At 39.7% G+C, this 23,340-nt stretch overlaps 1 protein-coding gene across 2 annotated transcripts in view; it reads left to right on the forward strand.

Moving 5' to 3' along the window:
* The first annotated feature begins 541 nt into the window (after positions 1 to 541).
* The window catches only part of RAPH1 (Ras association (RalGDS/AF-6) and pleckstrin homology domains 1), an 88,252-nt gene continuing 65,453 nt past the window's right edge, over positions 542 to 23,340 (forward strand). For both annotated transcript variants that reach the window (XM_063400373.1, XM_063400374.1), the window contains exon 1: positions 542 to 878. The gene's annotated coding sequence lies outside the window, so the exon portion shown is untranslated. The remainder of the gene's footprint in view (positions 879 to 23,340) is intronic.

Below are 23,340 nucleotides of genomic sequence, written 5' to 3' on the forward strand. Positions count from 1 at the left end.
AGCGCCTTTACCTGCGGACGGAACCGCAGCCCCAAGCTGTGCGGGCAGCGCCCGCCGAGAGCGCCCCGGCCGCCGCCCGGAGCGGGCGGACCCGCTCAGCGGGCAATGGCCCCGCAGGGATAGATCGGCAGCGGGGGATCGGCACCGCGGGATGGGATCCATGGGCTCCGCGGGGATCGGCACCGGCAGCGGGGGATCGGCACCGCGGGGTGGGATCCATGGGCTCCGCGGGGATCGGCACCGGCAGCGGGGATCGGCTCCGCGGGGTGGGATCCACGGGCTCCGCGGGGTGGGATCCATGGGCTCCGCGGGGTGGGATCCACGGGCTCCGCGGGAATCGACCGGCTCCGCGCGCCCAGCGGCCGCTCGCGCGCCCAACCGGCCCCCCGCGCGCCCAACGGAGCCGCTCGCGCTCCCAACGGCCCCCCGCGCGCCCAACGGCCACTCGGGCGCTGCGGGGCCGCCGCCGCCCCCCGTGGCTGGCGCCGGTCCCGGCAGGGCGGGGCGAGGCGCGGCCCGCGCGCCGGAAGTGAGCGGCGGGGGGAGCCCGGAGCGGCGGCGGTGCTGGGGCGGCAGCGGCGTGTGGGGAGCGGCGTCTCCGCTGCTGGGCAGGGAGGCGGCTCGGCCGCCGGGCGGAGGCGGTTCCGCGCTCGGCGGAAACAAGGAACGGGAAAGGAAGGGAGCGGCGAAAGGAACCGGTATCAGCGGCCACCATTAGTGGCGGCAGGAGGAGCAGCAGCAGCAGCTGAGGGGGTCTGCGGGCGGAGCAGACCCGGGTGCCGCCGCCGGCAGCGAGCGGGAGCGAACCCGGCGCCTCGCCCCTCTGTTCTGTGGGGCGTCGCCGCTGCCCGCCGGGGCTCCCCCGGAGCCGGGGCGAGGTGAGTGGCGGAGCCGCCTTCGTGTCGCTCTTTTCTGGGGGGTGGCGGTGGCAGAGCCGGCGGGCGGCGTTTCCTGCCGCGTCCCCTCGGCCCCCGAGCCACCGCCGGGGCTGGGCGGGAGCACCGGAGCGAAGGGGTGCGGGAGGGGCGCGCATTTACCGGCCCGCGCTTGTGCCCTGCGCCCCTCCACGCCCCAGACACCATGGGGTGTTTTTTTCTAGAGAGGCTCTGGTGACTGGTGGAGGTTTCTTGTATGTGTGTGCCCCCCGGGTTTTCCCCGCATGAGGCATGCCTCGGGAGAGGCTGGGCAGGCAGCCGGGGATGCGCGAGGGATGTGGTGTGTGGCATGCAGACAATGTCAGCCTGGGTGAGTCTCCACCCTGTGCAGCCGCAGGCAGTCGGGTCCCCGGCGCGGGCACCGCCAAGGCGCGCTGCCGACCGCGGAACAAAACGCGGATCCTCGTTCCTGGTGCAGGAAGGGATGAGGGGTTAAACACCGAACACCAAACCTGACATCTGGTAGCTTTTTAGCCGTACGGCTTACTGAAGGCAGACTGGTTTGCGAAGAGCCTCCCAGGCAAGCTTGACGCCTGCGCTGGTTTTCATGAAACTGGGAGAGTGGTGTATTATTTTTTCTGCATGGGAAAATCATTGATGGTGGGAGGGAAAGAAGGAGTGTCTGTATACACGAGTGTCACATGACCTTGTAAAATTCATATGGCTATACTTACTTTTCCCCTGCACTAATGCTGGTTGTCTTAAGAAGCCAATGAGTTACCTGTTCATCTTGGAAGATTTCATTTCTTTGGGATTTGCTATCCTGTGGGGCAGAAAACAATCACCTGTGTGCTTGAACACTGTCTCTGCATTTTATAATTTTTACTAGTATATTTTATTTTTGCTGGGCTATAGGTGTTGAGAAGGGGATGAACAACAGTCTGTGTACAATTTATTTTTTACAGGTGAATTACAGGTACACTCCATTTGGCAAATAAAAACTGTTTCATATGGCTAATATCTTCACATTACCATTCATGTGATGGATGAATGTGTTGTGAGACTGTAGAATCACACTCACTCCATTTTGAACGAATTGCCTCTTTTTGTCTGTTTGCCTAGTGCCCTCTAGACATGGATACATTAGCTTGTTAAGCACCTTAGAGCAAAAGAATTAATTGATTAATTCTAGATGTTTATTGAAACAAAATGTCTAGAACAACAAATCTCCCAATTTTATTGTCTTTAATAAGCTGTTCTCTGCTGAGAAGTTTCCTGTTAAAATAGAGGAATGGGAAAATTACTTGATAAATCATCTTGAAGAACAAAAGTATAGGTCATAATCCAGGGAATGCTTTCCATGTAAGTTCCATAAAGATCTAGACATATCCATATTTAATACACTGATATCATTCTTGGGTGGGTGTGGTGGATAGTGGAACACAGAAATGTTTTTCTGCACGTAAGTTGGTATGTGATTTTTCATATCACTGGGTGATACACAAATTACTGTACATAAATCCATGTTCCAGAAGCTTTTTACTTTCTTAAAACAGAAAGGTAAGTGGCTCTAAGGAATTTATTTCTTGCCCTTGTACAGTCTTCATTTTCAGATAGATATTCCCTTAAAATGGCTTAATTTTTATACTCAGATGATAAGCAATGAAGCATCCTTCTACCACTGCTTCTCTGACTCAGCATGTGGTGACAGAAAAGTATTAGTAAGAGATAAACCACAGTTAAGCAATACAGTGTACCAGCTGTTAATTTCTTGAAGGAGTATAAAAAATAATGTGAAAGAGAACACTGACAGATTTTATATAATCTTCTATCTACCTTCCTTGCACAGTGTCTTGAGACTACTGCCTTCAGGTTTGAATTGAAAGTAGTTTTTTTTACAGTGGAGTAGTGTATTGATGTAAATTGTTTTCAACTTGATCTGTATTGGAGCCTGTAGCAAAGTAAGCCTGGGTACAAAGAACACCTGTTGGTTTAAAGCATTGTGTGAAACTGATTTTAAGAGGCTTTGTTTTTCAAAAGGATGGCTCAGTGTTCTGGCTATCAGAATATATGGATATTGCCTTGTCTCCCCCAAACCATTGATTTTCTTTAGAAGTTGCTTCTTTATTTGGATTTAGTCCTTTATCTATTCCTTCAGCATTAAGATTTTTGATAGAATCATCTGGCTTTTCTAGATAGAAATAGTTAATTCTTTGTGCTTTAAATTGTGGATCTTTGTCCTGCGTTAGTCTCATCTTTACTGGTCATACTTGCCTTCGTTCTTCAAATGTTTCAGCCACTGCAGGTGGAAGTGAAAACCTATCAAACTGGAACAGAATTAAGTCTGAGTGACTAAGCCAGTTAGGTAAACACTAGGAAGAGCAGTACTAAAGATCTCAGCTATTAAGTAATTTACATCATCTTCTTAATAGAAGAAGAATCCAAATCACTTGTGTTACAAATGAAGCCAAAGGTTGCAAAATAGTCACACTCTGCCTTTTCTGTTATGTTAAACAATATGGTTTGTTATGGAATTTTCGAGTAGAACTGAAATAATGCACTTCACAACTTCCCATTAACATCTGTTCATACTGAGGATCCTGCTGATTAAATCTAGAACTTGTTACAAACGCTTACCAAAGCCAGAAATGTCCAATTTCTGTTTCTGGCCCCAACAATAAGCCATGTAGTCATGCTTCACACTCTTCTCTGCAATTGCTAGGAGAAGGAAAATGTGTTGGTTTACAGCTGAATCAGGCAATGTCAGCTAAACAAGCCTTTTAGAAAGGTGCAGTCCAGATCTGTTTTATTGCTAAGGGTTAATAATACATTGAAATGACAGCAGACTGCTGAGTACTCAGGTTTAACCCATTTCTATGTGGAGTGTTAATTTTATTTCAGAAAATGTAAATTATGAAGCAAAAGTTGACGTATTGAGTAAGTCCTCTTAGGAATTCAAAAAAATATCTTTGATAATTGGCAGTCATGGCATGTTTTCTACCTTTAGGAATGTCTACAAGGTTAGGTAATACCAGTGAAGAAACTTGCACTATAATTGCCCTTTATAGTTGTTTTTCAGATTAGCAAGGGATTTAAGTGTCTCTTGGTAATCTGCAAGTGTTATCATCACTTCAAAAAAGTGTCCATTGAAAATGGCATATTAGTTTTGTATGTTATTACTAGAAATTAGTAATAACTACCCAATTAAACAAATGAGTCGCTGTGAGAGGGAACTAAAATTCAATAATGATAAAGGTTGCTTATAATCCTTCATGTAGGAAAATTGTATAAAGACTAAGAAAAGTGTCTGCAGAATATTTTATGCAACTTGAGCCAGATATATTTGACTGATATTTTCTGACATTTTAATGAATTAAAGTCACTTCTCTGGTCTTTTCCAAGTAGGAGTTCTAGTTATTTGCTATGTCCAGCTTTAGCGGAAGTGTTTCATGTAAGATGTTAAATAGATTGTTTGTTGAACTTGTTTTTTAAAATCCATCTGTTAGTGAAGAGCTCTTGAAATGTCCTGGTCTGTGAGCTATCACTGTACTTGTATTGTATGGAGGAAGATGATGTACATGAGAATTTGAAACTGTCCTGACATTAAATATTAAGAAAATAATTTGTTGCCATCTCATATCATAATGAGTTAGTTAGATTTTAGGAGGTGTGGGGGAGGGAGGCCTGGGGTTGGGGAAGGAGTTCCAGGGATGATATAAAAATAGTCACAGAACGTAATTTTTACCCGCTACTGAATTTCTAGTCTCAAAAATTCATCAAAATAATTTAAACAAATGTTATCAAAAAGGTGATTGAATCTTCATTGCCTCTGATCTTTTCAAGACAGCAGTGTGTAAGGTGAAAGTTCTTACACGAAACTATTGCAGGGAGTCTGGTGAGGGAATTACTGTCCACAGTAGTAGAACTGTTATATTTCCTTAAGTAAATATGATAGTGTTCAAGAACTCAGATTGCTGGTAAAAATGCACTGATCTTGCATAAGCGTAAGTGGTAAACTGAATATAGATTGTTCTCATCTTCTGTGAAAATTATCCGAATTATCATCCCTTATTGCAGTATTAACATTTTGTTCTAATTATTGTACTTGACATCTGCTGAAATGGTCATGTGCAGTGTGAGGGTGTCAGTAATGTGTCAAGTGTTTAGAAGGCCAAGCTATGTTCATAGACAAACACCTTACTGATTCCTACTGCTCATTACAACAGAATAGCTGATTTCTAGCAGAGCAGGATTAGAAAGAAACAGGAGCAAGAAGTGACATCACTCTCCAGTTTTGTGGCTGCTAAGTTTTTTACTTGTGTCAGTATTGGACTTTCATGTAAAAAAGTCTTGGAGAAGTTAAATATAGAACCTGATAATTTTTCTCAGATGTAGATCTGAAGTGGAAAAATGTGCTGTCTGAAAAATACAAAAGGGGCTGGAGGGAAGCTCATTGGCGTCCTTCATCCTCTCTGATAGCTTCAGCCTTCAGAAAGAGCAGCTGTAGGGGTCTGGTGGAAACGTTTGTTCATATGATGGTGGCAGGTGAAGTGCACTGCCTGCTGCTGGCATAGGGTCCTTTGCTGCTGCCAATGCTGTGATTGTCTCATTGTCCTTCTCTTTTCCCAGAGACTTAGCAGTTTGCTGAGCTACTAGGACATGTGGTATTCCTGGAGTCTTTTTGTCCGGGTTAAAGTAAATAAAAAGTGGAACTGTGCTGTGCGTACAGTCAAGATGTGCAGGAAGTTACTTCTTGTAATTACTTTAATTGTTGCCTTCTTGACCCTTTCAGTAGGAAGGAACAGTTTGCTCCCCAAAGAAAACTCCAATAGAGCTTGTTACTTGATATATGGGTAGATTTCATCTTGATGCAAATTCTGTCATCGTGTTCCCACTTTTCTGCCTTAAGAACAGCCGTCTATAGCACAGAAAAAGTAGTTTATTTTATATCATCATGGTCTTAATGTTTGAACTTGGGCATAGATGCCTGGTAAAATTGCTCCCCCAAACTAAAACTTTTGTTGAACTAGTAGTGTCTGCTTCTGCTGTTGAACAGTTGTGTATCGGTGACTTGTGAAAAGTTTTACTGGGTCTTGGAGGAAGAACCGTCAGGGATTGCTCTGTGCAAACTTACACTGCATTTTCTGAAATCCAGTTGGTCATGGTAAAAGGAAAAATGTTTTCAGAATTGTTCAAAGACTTAATTTTGAACCTTACTTAAATTGTAGTTGGTGATTTGCATTATCTGCTTGTTAAATTGTATTTTTAAGGCTATATCATTGATTAGTGTTAGAAGTGCAAATAAAGAGTATGTATCAAGCATTGATGATAAAATAGTCCCATCTCAAATGGTAAAATTCTTACTCTGATATCACCTTTACAGTTAAATCCTTTCAATATACGTAATTAAATTGCCTGCTAAGTGCAACAGTAAATGTTGATAATAAATAAGTTACTGCATAATGTGAAAAATGCTAACTTTACAACACAGAATTCAGAATGTGGCTTTTTTTGTGTATGTAGAATTATATTATTCCTGCATTTTAGACATTATGCTAAGACAGTTTTGCCCAACTGTATTGTTTCAGTCAGTGATGAAAAAAGCCTAGTGCTTTTTTGATGTCTGTGGATTTCTTTTAAATAGTTTCATTGATTATTATGGTAAAATATTCTGTCTAAAATGCTGATTTGATTAATCAGTGGGCAAGAACATTGAAACTGTTTGACAGCTTTTCTCTCTGTCAGAGGTCCTGTAGATTTGGAGAGGTACTCTTACATTTAACTGTGAAGTAGCTGAATTGATCCTTGTGGTCCACCAGTATTGAAAAGATGTGATGTCACCACGGGCTTGGGGTTGCTGTAGAAGATAGAATTAGCAAAACAAATGTGCAGGTTCTTTGAAAGAAGTCAAGTTCCCCATGCGTTGTTTATATACTTGTTCTAGTCATTCATCTCTGTGCACAGGCATTTGCTGAGCCTGGAATAGTCTGTTTGCATCTCTGACAGTGCTGACCCAATCTCAAGAATTGTGTGTTTTACTCAGTGGGCTTTGTTTTTCTTCCTTGTAGGTCCCTTAAAGAGATGGTATTAGTAAGAGCAGAAGAGAAGCAGTGGAGCCTAGAGAACTATTTCCCTCTTACACTTTTCTTGACAGAATTATCCTTAGGTAGCTTGAGAGATCACTAAACCATTGTGCATTAAAAATACTCATAAAAACCCAGAGATGGCAATATTAAATCCATGTAAATTCTGTGATCTGGTTAACAGCATAAGCCACAGCATGTAAAAATGATAAAATTGAAGAGGTGATGTGTTGGGAGCTGCTGAAAGAAGAGGAGCTACATTCTTCTATTCATCTTCCTAGACATTGGTTATATATTGGTTTTCAGAATTCAAGGTTCTTTTCCTTCTGGGATGTAAAGGCATTTTAAAAAATAAGGACAAGCTCCTTTCCAGGTTGCTCGTTGTGTCTTATGAGTATGAAAAGTCATCTGTCCAGGCTTTCAGAATTAGTTGTAAGAAATAATTTGCCCCATGATTTTGTAAATAATTTCATTTTCATATCTAGATAGCTAATATTGTCTATTTACACAAGCTGCTTTACAAAACTAGGATGTGTTCTAGGTCAGTATTGAAAATAGTAAGTTTTCAGCATGCTTTCAAACACCTTAGGAACAAGACTGATATTTGCAGCCTCATGATGATCTTCCAGAGGTGAAATTGGCATGGGAAGCTTATTAGCTTTGCAGGAATACTCTCCTTGCATCCTAATTGCCTTAATTTTAATCCCATGGGATTTTTTTTCTACTTTTGTCTGAGCTCATTGCTTGTTACTCTTTTATAATTTAGAGCAAGAGGTATTGAATTAGGTAAGGAGTACTTTAACAGATGTGAAACCATTTCATTATGAGTATGACAATGTTCCCTCAGGTTTTCTCATATTGTTGCCAGAGAGTAGGTGAAGATAGGATCTGAAGTTCTTGTGTTAACTCTGAGATTCTGTGTGTACAGGAACAAGACACCCTATGTAAAATAAATGCAATATGTACTCTAGACTCCTTCAGAAGCAAGGACAGGTTTCACTGCCCAGGGAGATTTCTCACAGTTGTTCTGTGGGAGGTACGATACTCATGGATTGTGTCTGGACTTAAAGCTTCAGTCTTTGGTATTGCCCTGTTGGCTGTTTCCCAGCAGCTTCTTGCTCGTGTAGGGTTCTTGATTTCATCCTGACTTGCCTGGTTCATGCCTGTATACTGATGAGGCATCTTGCATAGGATTTTTGATTCTATGCCAGAAGCCAAGCATTCCAAGCTGTCTTTATTTATAGAATCATAGAATCATTTAGGTTGGAAAACCTTTAAGATCAAGTCCAGCCATTAACTTAGTACTGCCAAGTCCACCACTAAACCATGCATGAGTTGATTTTGTATATATAAAGGTCACTGGAGACTAGATGTAAGAAAAACACCTACTTATCCTTACCTTAATAATTTTGCTTCTTGCTCTGCTCCTTACTAGAAGGATCACTGTGAACTTGTTTCACCACTTAAAATCGAGTCAATGATTGTTAGACTTTGTTTTAATACACCAATGCAAGTTTGGACTTCTAAGGTGTCAGTAATCATTCTTCTTCACAAGTGACTAAAGGCTTAGCACAAATATGGTTTATAGTGCATTTTAAAAAAATTCCCCATCATGAAAAATCTCCGTAGGTTGTTCTAAGCCTTTAAATAAAAATGCCATACAAATCTCTGTTCTCGAAGGAGGTTGTCACTTGGCTCTTGGGTGGTTGCACGCTGTTCCTGAAAAAGCGTTCTGCGAGTTGTGTGTATCAGTGCACATTTCTGGCACTCTGGAGTTTAGTCAACAGTAGCTGTTCCTTCTACTGGATAGTTCTATCTATTAAATGGGGCATTTTATTGAGGAGTGGAGGGGGGAAGGCAGTAGTTTTCAGTTCACTAGTAACCTTGCAAAGCAGTAATACTGGCTGAAACTGTATCCGTCTCTGAGCGTGTCACAGGTCAGGAGAACAGTTCTGCTGAAGCTGGGTAAGAGAAGATCACTTTTTCTTTCACCTCTACTCTGTTGTGTCTATTAATAAGTAACTTAGTGATATGATCAGTTTTGTGGAACTGAAAGGCTGTTTGTCAGATTGATGTGAGTGCCACAAATAAATTCCTGCCTAGGGTAGAAGGAAAGAATTATTTTCATGAAATGTTCAGTTGTTCTGGATTAGAGACCCCTGAGATAAGAAGCACAGCAAAAGTGAGAAGTCTCAATTTCAGCAATTACATGGAAGGAGGAGGGTCATAGACAAGTGGGAGGGTTTTTTCCATTCTAGCAGCTTGCAAGCAGAAAATGGAAACATGGAAATGAGTGAAATTTTCAAGAGGAACCACATATCTGCATCCCAGTTGTTAAAATGAACCATACAATATCTTTATGAAGAGTGCTCTGTTAACTGCTATCCAGGTGGTTGTGCAGCATTCAGCTTAACCTTCTGTGCTTCCTATCCCAGCTGGTGAAAATCAGAAATGTTCTAGTTAAAGATAACAGAGAAAGCAACCCCCCCAAAGCACTGTCCTTGTAATTAGCTTGAATGAAACTTTTTGATACTGTTTATATCTGTTCAGCTCAAATGTGCAGAAAAACTTCAGAAGATGCTCAAAACCAACAAGTTAAAAAAAACCCCCTTGGGATTAGTTATTACTACTGTATAATGAATCTTAAATTATCTTTTATCAGCTGGAATGGAATATTTCTGGAATGACTGGCGTGTATTCTGAAGTTGAAAGTCCAGCACAGAGTAAACAAAGTATTTTCAGACTATGCACTTTCAACGTCAGTGGTGTTTCATTTTTGAACTGTGATGACTTGGGTGGCTCTCTTTTTGCAAAAAGGTCAATCTTCTTTCTCCTGAAGGATCAGCTAGTTAATAAATTTACAGGTATGATGTAGGAAGTTAGCTTGGGTGGACTGTGAGGAGTGGAAGCTTAGGGAGTGATTTTATGTGTTTATTATTTTTCTAGATCATTTAAAAGTGCGTTAGCTTTGTGTGGCCTTTAGATTTAAAATACACATAGTACAGGAAAAAAACCTTGATGTGAATGACTTTGATTTAATGTACATGCTGTCTTGCTGTCCTTGTCATGGGAGGAATTTAAATTGAACCTGTTGCTGCTTGCTTTATGGCCTGAAGACTGATCTAAATGTACTACATAAGGCAAGTTATGGTATTATCTTTCACTTTTTAAATTATTCCTCATTATTTAGTTCTTCTGATGATGAATGGTTTACAATAATTCTTGTGAAATGTATACTTTCAAATTTTGAAGGTGGCAACACAGACTTTGTCCTGTATAATGTGACCATAGGCCGACCTCATTTCTTTCTACACTTTAGTGTAAAAGATGCATTAACCAGTAAAAAAATGGGACTGTATTTGCAAAACAGGAGAAGGTGCTTTAAAGCAGTGTCTTCCTAACACTTTATCTGATGTCTTTATTTTGTATAGGTTAATGTAACCTCTTCTGAGCTTGAATTCCACCTGTGTTATTTTTCTAATCCTGAAGGTACATGGGTCTTCCTTCTGTTTCGAATGTACGTCACCTGAAACTAGGAGACCTGAATATTTCTCTGTGTGTGGATATGCTCATTATTAACTTTCTGAGATAAGCTTAATCTGGCATGCTCTTTAATACAGCTCTTGACAGGCTGTGAGCATTTGAGAACAACATTTCTGTGCACATGGTCTGATGAAACATGATAAAACACTACGAGATATTGATGTGTCTGGTGTAGTACATTGTTCTAGCTAAAGCTGCCTAATTTTTTTTTTCCTATTTTAGAGTGAGTTGCGAAGCAAGATAAAAGATCAGTTGTTCTCTTATGGAAGTGTAAAAATTGCAGCTGGCCTTATGTTGTCTGCATTCTTTTTGCCTTCCAGTGTGGATTTAAATATTTGCGTTTCCAACTGCGCATGCCTTCACTATATTATCGAGTGCCCATAAGAGTTGAGAAGGCATAGCCTGCTGATAGATTCAGCAGCTGCTGCTTCATTCCTAAAATGACTTCTACTTGATTGTGATGAACTGTTGGTATTTTAGCATGATTCAGGCAGTATTATTGACAGGAATATTGAACGAACATATATTCAAAAGTAGGGCTTTTCTTTTTTTTTGCAGCATGACTAAATATTTTGTATCTGGATACTGTGCATCATAAATTTTATTATGTCTGTTTATTCCAAGACACTGATGGTGAAGTATCAAACTTTTTGGAATATAATAATAGCCATTGTTTGAAATGGTTGTAAGTAGAATATGAAGTTATTTTGGTTTTTTAGTAGATTTTGGAATATGTAGATGGTTAACGATTTAAAATACTTTATTATTAGTTGATGTTCTGAAAAGAAAACTTAAAATTTTGCCTGACATGTCTCATTGTGGAGAGATGTAATAGTGTGATGGAGCCATGTATTAAACTGAACAGCACAACTCTGTGAATTAATTGAAGGTCCAGTAAAAGACGTTCTTAGTTTACTTAACATTCCTTCCATAATTTCTGAAGTTCTGCTTGCATCCATAATGTAATGGATAACATTTCCTTGGGAAGGGAAGCAGCAGTCTTGTTCTGTTTGCATCAAGAATCAGTTGTGTAGCTATGTGGAACTAGTTTGAATGAATGGTTTGAGGTTTGTATTTCAACAGCAGCAAGTAGTTATGATCTTTCTGTCATTAGATGTGCATGCAGAAGCTTGCTATTTAATGGCATACAGATAGGTAACTACATAGTTTTCATATTTTTATTGCCACTGTACTACCAATATATTTTATAGATTGTATGTAGAAAGTATGTTTGTAACTAACTCTGATCTATTACTTTTCAAAGATGATCCAAATAAGCACTGAAATAATATCCATGACTTTGCATTCTGTAACAAAATCGATTTGTGCCCTCTCTGTATTGCTGAGCTTTTATAGTATCTTGAGTAATAGGACATTATTTTAAAAGAGGAAGTTAGGTCTGCCACAGAGGAAGCATTATATTATGGATTAAATGCTGTCCTTGTCATCTTGAAACACACTTTTTCTGCTCTCTTCTTACATTCATCTTTTTTTTTTCCTCATATAGTCTTTCCAGTTCTTTAGTGGAGTTGCAAACAAGGAGTAGTTTTGAAAATTGTCTGTGTAGCTCTCTTGTACTCTTTTTGGGAAATGATCTTGGAATGTTTGCTTCTGAAATGCTTCTTGATTTGAAACTGGATAGGTAGAAAAATACTTTTTTTCAGTGCTCAGTTCCTTCCTGCACTTGGGTTTATGTTTGTATTTGCACACTTTTGGATGCTGTTGGCTAGAACTGTCCCACAGGAGATATTCTGTCCACCGAGAACAAGACAGGATATTGGTTTTTGGTATTCCCCATCTCAAAATACATTGTGGGAGGCTGGGTAGTATTTATGAGCTGTGTTAGTCTTGTGCTTTGTGCACATTCTCCTCAGCTGGGATGAGTTCTTAGATGGTGCAGAGGAATTGTAAAAGGGCTGAGAATTTGGTTTCTGTGACTTGATTGAGTTTTTTAAAATAGAGTTTAACTGTTAGGAATAATAAAGCTGGAAAGAGGTGCTGTTAGAATTGACCTTACTACATACCACAAAGGCTGTGAATGAATCCACAGATGTATTGCTCTTTTACTTGTTTTCTTCTGAAAGAAGGCTGTAACATCAGATGACCGGCTGAGACCAGGAACAAACAAGGTCTTAGGGTGCATCCCGTTTGGTTTCTGCAGGTATTGCTTCTTGAATGATGATGTGGGGCACGCTCTGGCGCGTGGTTGAGCCGTTTCATTTCCAGAGCTCATGAGTGGTTGCACTGAACAGAAGGAGACGGTGCCATTGAAACAGTGCTGGCAGTCAGGCATGGATTCCTGGGAGGCATTCTCAGTGTATTGCCATGGGACCACAGCCAGGCAGTTCCCTTAATAAGCGTGAAGGTCCACTGGCAGCTCTGACAGAGCAAATGCTACTTATAGCATACTAGCACCTCGCTGGTGAGTCATTCGCTGCTGATTGTTCTGGCTACTGTCTATTAAATAATGGCTTATGGCTAGCTGCTTAGCTAAAATTGCCATGTGCATGTTTGTTCATGGCCAGGATTTCAGAGTGGCTATTGCACTGACTTTTCACAGGTCACAGCTATGTCAGGCTTTTGCCATACTGCTGTGTAATCAAACAGAATGTGAGTTCAAGATTCTAGAAGTCTGTTGAACAATAAAAGGCCAGCAAAACAATATGATCCACATCTTTGGCCTTCTCTAAGTTTAGTAAAATAGAACTGTTTTTATGACTTCCTTCAATATTATGGGGAAATTGCCCAGGTAATTGCTTCCTTATCTATTATATTTTTATGTATCATCCTTCATAGTGTGTTGCAAGATTTCTGTTAAATGCAGAAAAGCATTTTCAATTGAGTGTCAAATCCAGCTGTAGGAAAACAGAAGTTGTTTCAGCTTCACCAGCACAATAAAATCTACTTTATGTATAAATAGTTTAGTGAAAAAAAAAGTCCAAACCAACCCTAAAATCTTTGTCTTAAAGACTTTAGTGGGGCTTAAATATCTGAGGAGTGTAGTAATGGAATAGTGTAGTAATACTATGTGCCTCCTTACTAGTGCTGTTTATGAGCAAGTGTGAAAAAATATATTGGTATGAATAAAAGGGTATTTTCTGATTCTGAACTTTTTAATACATTTGCAGCTAGAAAATGACAGCAGTGAGTACTAGGAATTCTTGGTCCATGCTGCCCAGCAGTGTTTAGCACTGCAACAACAGCAGTGTGTGGAAATCATTCCCAACTTTCTTCCACTGATTTTTGGGCGTTTTTCCTACAGAAAGTGGACTTCTCATTTGCTTTGCTTTACTTGCAAAGGATTGGGGAGTCTCGTGATTGGGGTGTTTTTGGTGTTTGTTTGTGGTTTCTTGGCGTTTTTAAGACAAAACTGTTGAGGTCTTCCTTCCAGTCTTTGACTCGTAAAATTATTATTTAAGTGGTATCTGCTGTCTTTTGTATGTGTGTAATGTTGTCCAGTCCCAAGTACACTAATTTTTCTTGGCTTCTTAATCCTGTCTTCCTTCTTTCTGCTTTCACTTCCTCTTGCAAAAAACAACAACAACAAAACCAAAAAAACAAACAAAAAATTCCCACCTTACTTAAGATGAATATTAAGATTTATGTAGAGAAACTTGGACTTTCTGACTTTGCATATATAAGTTGCTTGGATTGTCTGCTATGCCCTACTGATAGTTTAGTTTTTGCCTTTTTCTTATACAGGGAAGGACAGGGCTTCCTGCTTCATTCAGTACTTGATTACAAGAGGGGAGTGATGTTGTATTTATACTTATGTGGGAGCTTTGCATCAAGAAATACCCAGTACCATAATGGAGAGATTGGAATTAGTCACTTTTTAAACTGTTTTATTAGTATCTTTCATGTTACGTTTATACAGCACGACCTGTGAACTGAATTTCTGGATGATTTCTGTGTTATTCATAACATCATTAACTATTTTTTGTTTAGTTGTTTTCTTTATTTGTACCCTGAGGTTATTTTGCATACAGCATCTGAAATATTTTGCATAGTAATGTCAAAAAGCCTAGGGTTTTTTTCTAAAACCCACCTTTTTCTTTGTACATTATTAAATGTTTGGATTGTCCTTGATCTGATTTTAAGTCTGATTTTTGTCCCACCCCAGCCTGCAAAATCAATTTGGCAATTAACTTCTTGATCTTCCATTTTGTACAAATGGCTACATGCACTCCGTTGAGCCTAGATACCCAACTCAGATGGTGTGGATGTTTTTATGTTGTTATAAAATGGCTTGTCAGCATGTCACCTGTTTAAAAACCTGTTGCTTTGACTTATGTCAAATCTTTTCAGCCACTGAGTCACAAATAACATAATTCAGTCTCTTGTTTCCTAATACACCTATGTGCTATGAGAATTCAAGTGTCATGTCTGTTTCTGAGGGAGATCTCTTATGGTCATCTATTACTTCATTTTAAAGGCCCAAACATAACTTCCCTCCTTTATGCTACAAACAGCCAACTTGTCTTTTATCAGGCTGTAGTATGAAAAAAATCTTTTCTCATTAAAGATTTACGTCTGAAGTCTAATGTGGCACGATTCCCGTCACATTACTAGAAGTCTTCCTGAAAAGCATTGATGAAAGTGTTGGTAGATGCTAGACTTGAAGTCAGAAAGCCCTGATCATGTTTTACTGAAGCTAGACTACTCATTTAAAAATTAGATTTCATTGTTTGTTGGCTTTACTGATGTGTCATACCAGTTGAAGAGCTGTTCTGCCTTGCCCTAGTTTTCCAGCTTTTAAAAAAGATCCTTGTTTGTTTCTACAGTTGGGAACCAAACGATTTTGTTAGTTTTAATTCTATTTCTACTACTGAATAGAAGGAGAGGGGAGATTAATGTCATGACATATATGACAAAAGAGCTTGATTTCTGGCAACTGGACCACGTTCCCTACCCACCCCTCTTGCATGTTCTAGAGTTAGCAGGGGAACTGCTTGCTGTGATGTAAATGAACAAGGTGAGATACTCTGACCAGTATGAATGCACTTTAACATGCTTCTTGTGGAGGAAAAGGAGGAAGAAGAGGGTGATGATTTCATAGGAAGAGCTGTAACTCCTCATTTTTGTGATGGAGTACGATCTCCCGTTCTGAAGGGTGAAGATGGATGAAGGCCCTCACCTGTATTTTCAGGTGTTCCCCTCCTGGTGATGGAAACAGATGTGTGACACTGTCAAATGCAGCATTCCTTTACAGTCTGGACCTGGACCCTGGCATAAGTTACTCATAAATAAATATACACAAGGAATTCAGCTGTATGTTTAGTAGTTATAAGCTACTTTTACTGCATAGGTGTGTTGTGTTGAAGGGAGAATGTGTAGAAAGTTCCTTGTGGAATGAAATGTATAACTAAAAAATATTTTTTGATTTTTTTTTTTGGCTTTTAAACCTGCTCTGATTTGTTACAAGATGCTCTTCAGAGCATGCTGGGCTGTAGCTACTATCAGCAAAACTTTATAAATACTTTGGAAAGGTAATAGGAAGAAGGTGCCAGCAAGACTTAGACTTCAATGGGTATTTAAAGGTCAAGGAAGATTGAAAAATTATAAAAACCATGAAATAATTCTTCTTTTTTAAGCTTCATTGTAAATCCTTTCATGGTGTTGCTGCTTTGATTTGATTCAGCATGAGATGCAGATCTAAGACTCAAATGTAAAAATTTTTTCTACAAAAAATGAAACTATAAAAATCTTCCAGCCACTTCACACTGTACTGTTAGCAATCCAAGGAAATGAGACTGTATTCTAATAGAATGTGTAACAAACTCCTGCATCTGCGTAAACTTTTTCATAGTGCAGTAGACAAACAGAACTAGGCAATTATTTTCATTTTAAATATTGAGGTGATACTGATTTAAGAGATTCATTGTTATACGGATTTTAAACTGATCACTGTCACCTACATTTTAAATAGCTACTCTTGCTGCTTTGTGCCTCATTTTGGCTACAGCAAATTAATGCCAGATCAGTTCTTTCTTGCCAACCCTTGTCCTTATGAAGATGTGAACGTGGTCCAAATAATTAGCATTTCTAGTGTCACAAATTACATTCCTTATACAGTGTGGTCAACTCAGCTGCTTTAGCAGTAAAAATAGTCATTGTGCGGCACATTCCACTTTCAGTGTTGTATTCTGTAGTTTATTCATCTGGCTCAGTCCTTAGAGAGGTCTTTATACCAAAGAAGATATGTTCCAGGAAACAAAAATAATTGTTCTTTGGGGATGTTCAGAAAAAAACTTTACTCAGAGGCTTGCCAAATTCTTACACAGCTGCTAAGATGATATAATGTTTTTTTTGTTTGACTAAGATTGTAAATATGAACTTCCTTCCTCCTGCATTTATAATTATTCTAGCTCTCTGCAGAATTTGTGATAGATTCCTTCCAAATTTCTGTTGAGGGAGAGTATCCATGAAATGCTTCCAGACTTCAACATGCAGTTTATATTTGCTTATGAAATGGGTGACCTAATTTTATGTGTGCTAGATATAACCTCCTCCCATAGTCCTGCCAAAAGAATCTATGTCTAGAATAAGAATTTGTCCTGGTTTTGTATAGCAGAAAACTCTTCAGCTGTGAGAATTCATGACCGGAATACCCTTAATCCTGAGAGGTGTTCAGTGTGGTTAAGTTGCGGATTTGGTCTGACTTCCGAAGCAGGCTCACAGTGGACGGTCGGTTCTGTTTGGTTTGTGCGTGTCCGGTATTCCTGCATTTGCTGTGAGCCACGTTTCCTGCCGCCTTCCGAGTTACACCGAAGGAAATGACAGCACTGGCAATCAGCCTTGTGGACACAGACTTGAGTATTTTGGAAAGGAGCTAAGCCTGGCTGCACCCATGATGTAAACTGAGGCTGTGTTTGCCTTAGGAAGGGGCACGGCTCTTGGTGCATGATGCAAACTCAGTATGCAATATGGTATTAAGCTCATTTTTAGCCCTGGTTTTCTAACTAAATTTTCATGCTTGAAATTGTATATAATTGTTTTCATATGAAGACACGAATTTTTGTATTCTATAGAAAAACAGAAATAGTATGTTTTAGTAATAATATAACACATCTACAAAAGTTTTGAGTTTTTTAAACAGTCTGGTAGTATCAGTGTCTGTAAAAGGTATTATCTTGGTGGTTTTTTATGTTGATTATTGTTTAAGCAATATCTTGGTAATATTACATTTCTGTCAGGGAAAGAAGAATAAAATGTCTGGCTAGTTAAGAAGTTATCTATTTAGACTTCCTGCAAACTTTCCATTTTCCCACTGAGTTCAGGAAAGATTCAGCCTTGTTGGCATCTGATATTAGGATGTGATGGCAAAAAAAACCAGGAACATTTCTTTCTTGACAAACAGTTGCTTACTTGAAATTTTCTGAAATTTGTGTTGGACTCTGAATTGTATAACAGAATAATAATAAATAAAATATCTATGTTTTGTGGTGCTCTTTAGAGCCAGATGATTTCAACAGCAACAAGCTATATGTGCAGAGTATCATGAGGAACTCTAGCCATAGTCTAGAGTGCAGTTGGCTGGTAGTCTTGTTTGATTACTGAGCTCTGTACACCTCTTGAAACCAAAAATTTCTAAGATACCATTTGCATTATGAAAACCTCAAGAGTGTCTGAGAGAGCTATGTCTCTGCTGGAAAAGGGCAATGGAAAATAGTCATTCTCCCTTCTCCAGAAAGCAGATTATAAGGGTCCTTCTTCATCTTTCCCTAAGAGGAAAATAATTGCAAACATTAAAAACCAAAAATTTGGTCTAGTTGCAATTAGAGTTGTAGTAAAAAACTTAGAATTAAGGTATTAGGGATGTACAGCAGAGTAGCAGGGTTCTTGTGAGTACTTTATACACCAAGTAAATGTGTAAGAGAATGTATTTTAAAAGTGTCATTCCAAAGGAATATTGCAGTCTTGTCTCTGGCAATGTGGTGAAAAGATTAAAAAATTTTTACTTTGCCTGAATTACTCCAATCTTAGTTTGTCAGTTTTACTTTCTGGTCATTACACAGAATTTTGTGAGCCCTTACTCTTCCTTGCCTGGAATTATGAGCGATCCCAGTATTCTTATGAAAGAATTTGAATTTAGCTCGTTTTGAGTATAGCATTAACAGTATAGCATTAACCTTTCCTGCTCTACCCGCTGCTTCCCCACTCCCCCCACCCCAAACCCGATGGGGTTTTACTGGCATGTGAGGGTTTCAAAAGCACATGGTGCAGTATGGAGGGCTCTGGAGAGGTGCAGGAGGAAGCATGCAAGCTCTGTTGCTTCTGCCTGAAGCTGGTCACACCATTTCTCATTGCTTACTGCACTCAGAGGGCTCAGCTGGGTGCTGGTGGTGCCAGCTGATTGTGAACATTCATCTGAATGAAGCCACATACAAACATTAAAACAAATGTGAACTCGAGTATTATAACATAATCATTTTTGTATGAAGCTGCAGAATGTTTCTTTATGCTGCCAGGAGGAGCAGCCTCTATCAGCTAGTTAATGTGTATGGTTCAGACTGCAAGAAACTGAAGTGGCTTTAACTTCATGCCCATAGTAATAAACTGCACAGCTGTAGCTGCATCCAAAGGAGATATTCATAGAATCACAGTTTATCTCAAGTTGGAAGGGACCCAGTAAGAATCATCGAGTCCAACTCCCTGTTCCTCACAGGACTATCTAAACTAAAACCATATGACATGACTTAAGAGCATCATCCAGATGCTCCTTGAACTCTGACAGGCTTAGTGCTTTGACCGTGGCCCTGAGGAGCCTGTTCCAATGCCCAGCCACCCTCTCAGAGAAGAACCTTCTTGTTCGATCTGAACTTCCCCTGGTGCAGTTTCATGGCACTTCATCACTTTTCATGTGGCAAAGGAACATTTACACGCAAGCGAAGGGTCTTGTTTGTTCCTGATAACTTGGGAATACAGGCCAGTTAAACTGTACATCCCTTTCAGTTGTATTATTTAGTGGAATTTGTTCCACTAAACAACAGCTGTGTTGCAACAGCTATTCAATTGTAACTTTGTCATCAGTTCTGTGATGCTTTTTAACAGAACTATACCTTTGCTCGTGCACAAACATTCGAATGTTATAAATACCCAGAGACTACTCTAGAGATTAGCTTACATTGACAAGACTTTTATTATATAAATAATATATCTTTTTATATTGCATATATCTATACAGACATATTTTCAAGCAGACATGTTGCCTTTGGGTTGTTCTGAGACAATTCCACAGATCCATGCAAGGTTCTTTGTTTGCGAAATAAATTTTTAGTTTGCAGAAATGTCTGACCTGTGCTTGTAAGCGTTAAATGAAGAAGTGCAAAAGGTAAAATGCCAGTTTTAGCATTTGTGTTTAGTCACTAATTTGAAAGCTAATGGCATGGGCATGCTATGTTTTCATATCTTGTGCCTCAGTTGCTACAGAGTTTAAACTGGAAGTTTTCTAAATTCAGAATTATAAATGTATGGATGGTAATGCTTCGTGGTTTTTTTTCTTGTTCCTACTTCTGTTTAAGTGTAGTCTTTTCTAGGGATTAACTTGATATCTGAAAAGTACTGAGACATGAAGTGCTTGTAATAAAAAGGACAAGCTTTAAATGTGTTTGTAGAGAAAGTAGTTCATTAAGACTTGTTGTTTTACTCACTTGGTAAAACTGATCCAATTTTAACGTAAATGCAAATTCAGCAAAATATACTGGTTTTTCAGTGTCATACGTATGTGATTGCATGTGCTCTACAAGTGGTAGCATTTGCAAATTTCTCTGTACTAATGGCAAAGGTAAGCTTTTCTGTTTATTATGAGCTTAAGAACATAAAAAATTGCTTGTACCTTACGGTACACCCTGAGCTAGAAGTGGAGTTGCAGGTTACAGCTGAGCCTATTACAGGTGAACTTGCTGCTTCTGAAAAGGGGAAGTCCCACTTGTTTCTTTCCCTGTCCTTTCTCCCAGCTGTCAGGTATGAACCCTAAAGAATGTGTTGGCTCTAATATTTGTCCATTCACAGAGAAATCTATTGTTGCTTGCGACCTCAGCAGAAGGACTGTTTTGATGTTTGAAGTGTTGAGTGGGTTTTCTGCTAGTTTAGAAGGTTGAGCAGGCTTGGTGATGTTCTGCAGCAACATGCTAATGGATAGAGAGGAAAGAGATTTCTTCCTTTTCCCAACAGCAAGGAGGTGTTAGCCTGGCTCAAGCTTTAATGTGTAAGTTGTTAATTTAAACCGGAGGAGTGGGGGCTTAAAAAGAAACAAGAAGACATCAGGAAAGTTTGTAGAGACATTTTTCCAAAAACTCCTTTGACAACTACTGTAGAAAGTTTACCCTGGAATACAGAGAAAGATAAGTTCACAATTTTATGGCTTCTGAGCCAATTGTGTACTGTTTTCTAAATGCAAAGAAAACCTCCATCCAAAATGTGTTGTGCTTTGGTTTTGTTTGTTTAGTTTTCTTAATATTCTGCAGTGCTTGAGTGCTGATAACAATAATTAATTGACTGAATTTCACAAATGCATTGGTAGAAAGTGTGTGTAGATTTACTCAGCTGATGATAGTTAGGGGTGTATTTGATGCATGCATTGATCCTGCAGAGCAGTGCAGGTATTTGCCATTGGCATGTTTCTGAGAATAGGGCAAATGCAAGGATTTGCTGCTGGAAGTGCTGTAACATTTTGGTGCTCAGCTCCTCCATCTGAGCAGATGGTATATTTATCCAATGGGAGGAGAGGAAGGAAGAAGGAGGAAGAATGTACTGCAGCCCCTCCTTTCCTATGTGATTGGAACTCTTGGGTATGCACATCCCAGTGTGTGTTTCCAGGTGAACTTGTTTCTGGAGGGGCAAGCACAAATGATCTGCTACCTTTGGCCTGTCACAGAGCCTGCTCCCCAGCTTTGCTTTTCATAGGAAACTTGAATGTGGGCTGTGGAAATGATTTTGAAAGTTACTCCCGTATCCATCTTGAGAAACAGAAAAGTTGTGTTCATCTGTAGCTTCTCAATGAGTAGCATGTTCCAAATCCAGTGTGATGGAGGAGAGCCTCTCTGGCTGCCAGGATGGCAGTCAAAGAGTAGCAGCTATCAAATCATCCTGCCTTTGGCTGCTGAACATTCTGTGGAAGGGTGCTCTGTGCTAAAGCCCACGAGCTGTCCTGCAGAGTACCATGCTTAGCTGCCTGGAAGCTGCCGGACCCTTGAGGTTCACAGTTCAGCAGTGGGAGGAGGGTAGCCATCCCCAGACTGACAACTGCCATGAAGTATCTCATTCCTGTCCCTCTGAATTTCTGTCTCTCAGTGTGGAAATGAGAATAGTATATAGTATTTTTCAGTCAGTGTGACCCTTCCTTAGAAGTCCTGATGTTAAAAAAAGCTCATTCATTTTTGTTGTATTTAAGAAAAGAAGGTTATATGTGGAACAAGTTCATGTGTTACTTTAAGATGGCTTTGTATCAATCTGATCTAAGAAATATTACTTTTAAAATGTTTGTATAAACTGATTTAATCAGCCTGTGCTGTTCTTTTTTCTTTTTGTCTAAATCTGCCCTACCTTTACCACAGCATGGGACATGGGTAGGAGACACGAATAATCGAGTACTAAGTAACAGAATTTCCAAGCACATTTGTGAGCAAAACATAAAGTGAAATATAATGCACAGCATATATGTATCTGTGTGTATAATAGCTAGTCTGAACCACATGCTTTAGATTATCCTTCACTGAATTGAAAATCTCATTAGTTTAAATGTTTGAGGAAAGAGAATTTTTGGGGAAGAAAATTTTAAACTTACAATTTTAAGTGGCAGTATGGAGTCTGCTGATTTACTTGATTATTTCCTCCTTCTTCCCCCCGCCCCCATTCCAGTAGCAAAACACTCTGGTTTTAGTTTTTATATGCAAGAAAAGCTTCATTCATAAAGCTACCAAGTGTGGTGGCAGCAGACTTTACAGTAGTTGTTTATCTGACTCAGTTGCTGAGCTGCTTAGACAAGGTCTCTGCAACTTAAGATCTGAGCAGCGTTTCTTAGAATGCTGGCCTAATCCCATGAGTTTAAATATTTCTGTTTAAAGTCCTCCTTTAACAAAACCCAGCTGTCAGCCCCATGTTCCATGATTCTTTTACGGTATAGAAATTTCCTATTTGCATCCTCAGTGCCATAACTTACATTGTGTTTTTTGCCTTTTTGTTACTGAAGGTCATTTCCTTACTTTTTCGGGGATGTGTTCTTTAAAAAATTGATTCTGTGTTAAATATTTACATTTGGTCTTAATCTTGAGGCAATTAAATTCTAGATCAAGTCTTGGCATGCAGCAGTTGGTGTTAACTGGCTTTTAGAGTTCTCTAACCTTTGACATAGCAAAACTGTTTATGCTGAGGCTGCTTTCTTGCTTTAAAAGCTTTTATTCCTAGGGAGTGGTACCCGGTAGTAGTGTTTCTCCCTGCTTCTCTCCCTCACTTTCTGGTGCCAAGATTTATTTAGAAACTGAAGTAATGCAGTTTTTCAGTACAGACATGTATCTTTAGAGAATATCTTAAGTAGACAAAATTAATTTTAAAAAATTTTAAATAGTTTCAGAAGGCCTATAAGCTAGAGGTTAAGGTCAGTGCTCAGTAGGCAATGTTTAGATTCCTGTTGGCAGCCTGTGACAAGTTTCATAGCTCTGTACCTCCAGTTGCTGATACTGGATTGAGCTATTATGTAGACCTCTTGCGTTAAGATAATTAAACCACCCTTGAGAGAAAGCATGTTGAATTAACAGTAGAAAAAAATCCCCAGATTTTTCCTTTTCTTACTTTTCCAAAAGAAGAACATATTAAAAGAAAAAAATGCCAGGAGAACT

The sequence above is a fragment of the Prinia subflava genome, chromosome 6, assembly GCF_021018805.1.
Source record: "Prinia subflava isolate CZ2003 ecotype Zambia chromosome 6, Cam_Psub_1.2, whole genome shotgun sequence".
In the NCBI taxonomy this organism is placed as follows: domain Eukaryota; kingdom Metazoa; phylum Chordata; class Aves; order Passeriformes; family Cisticolidae; genus Prinia; species Prinia subflava.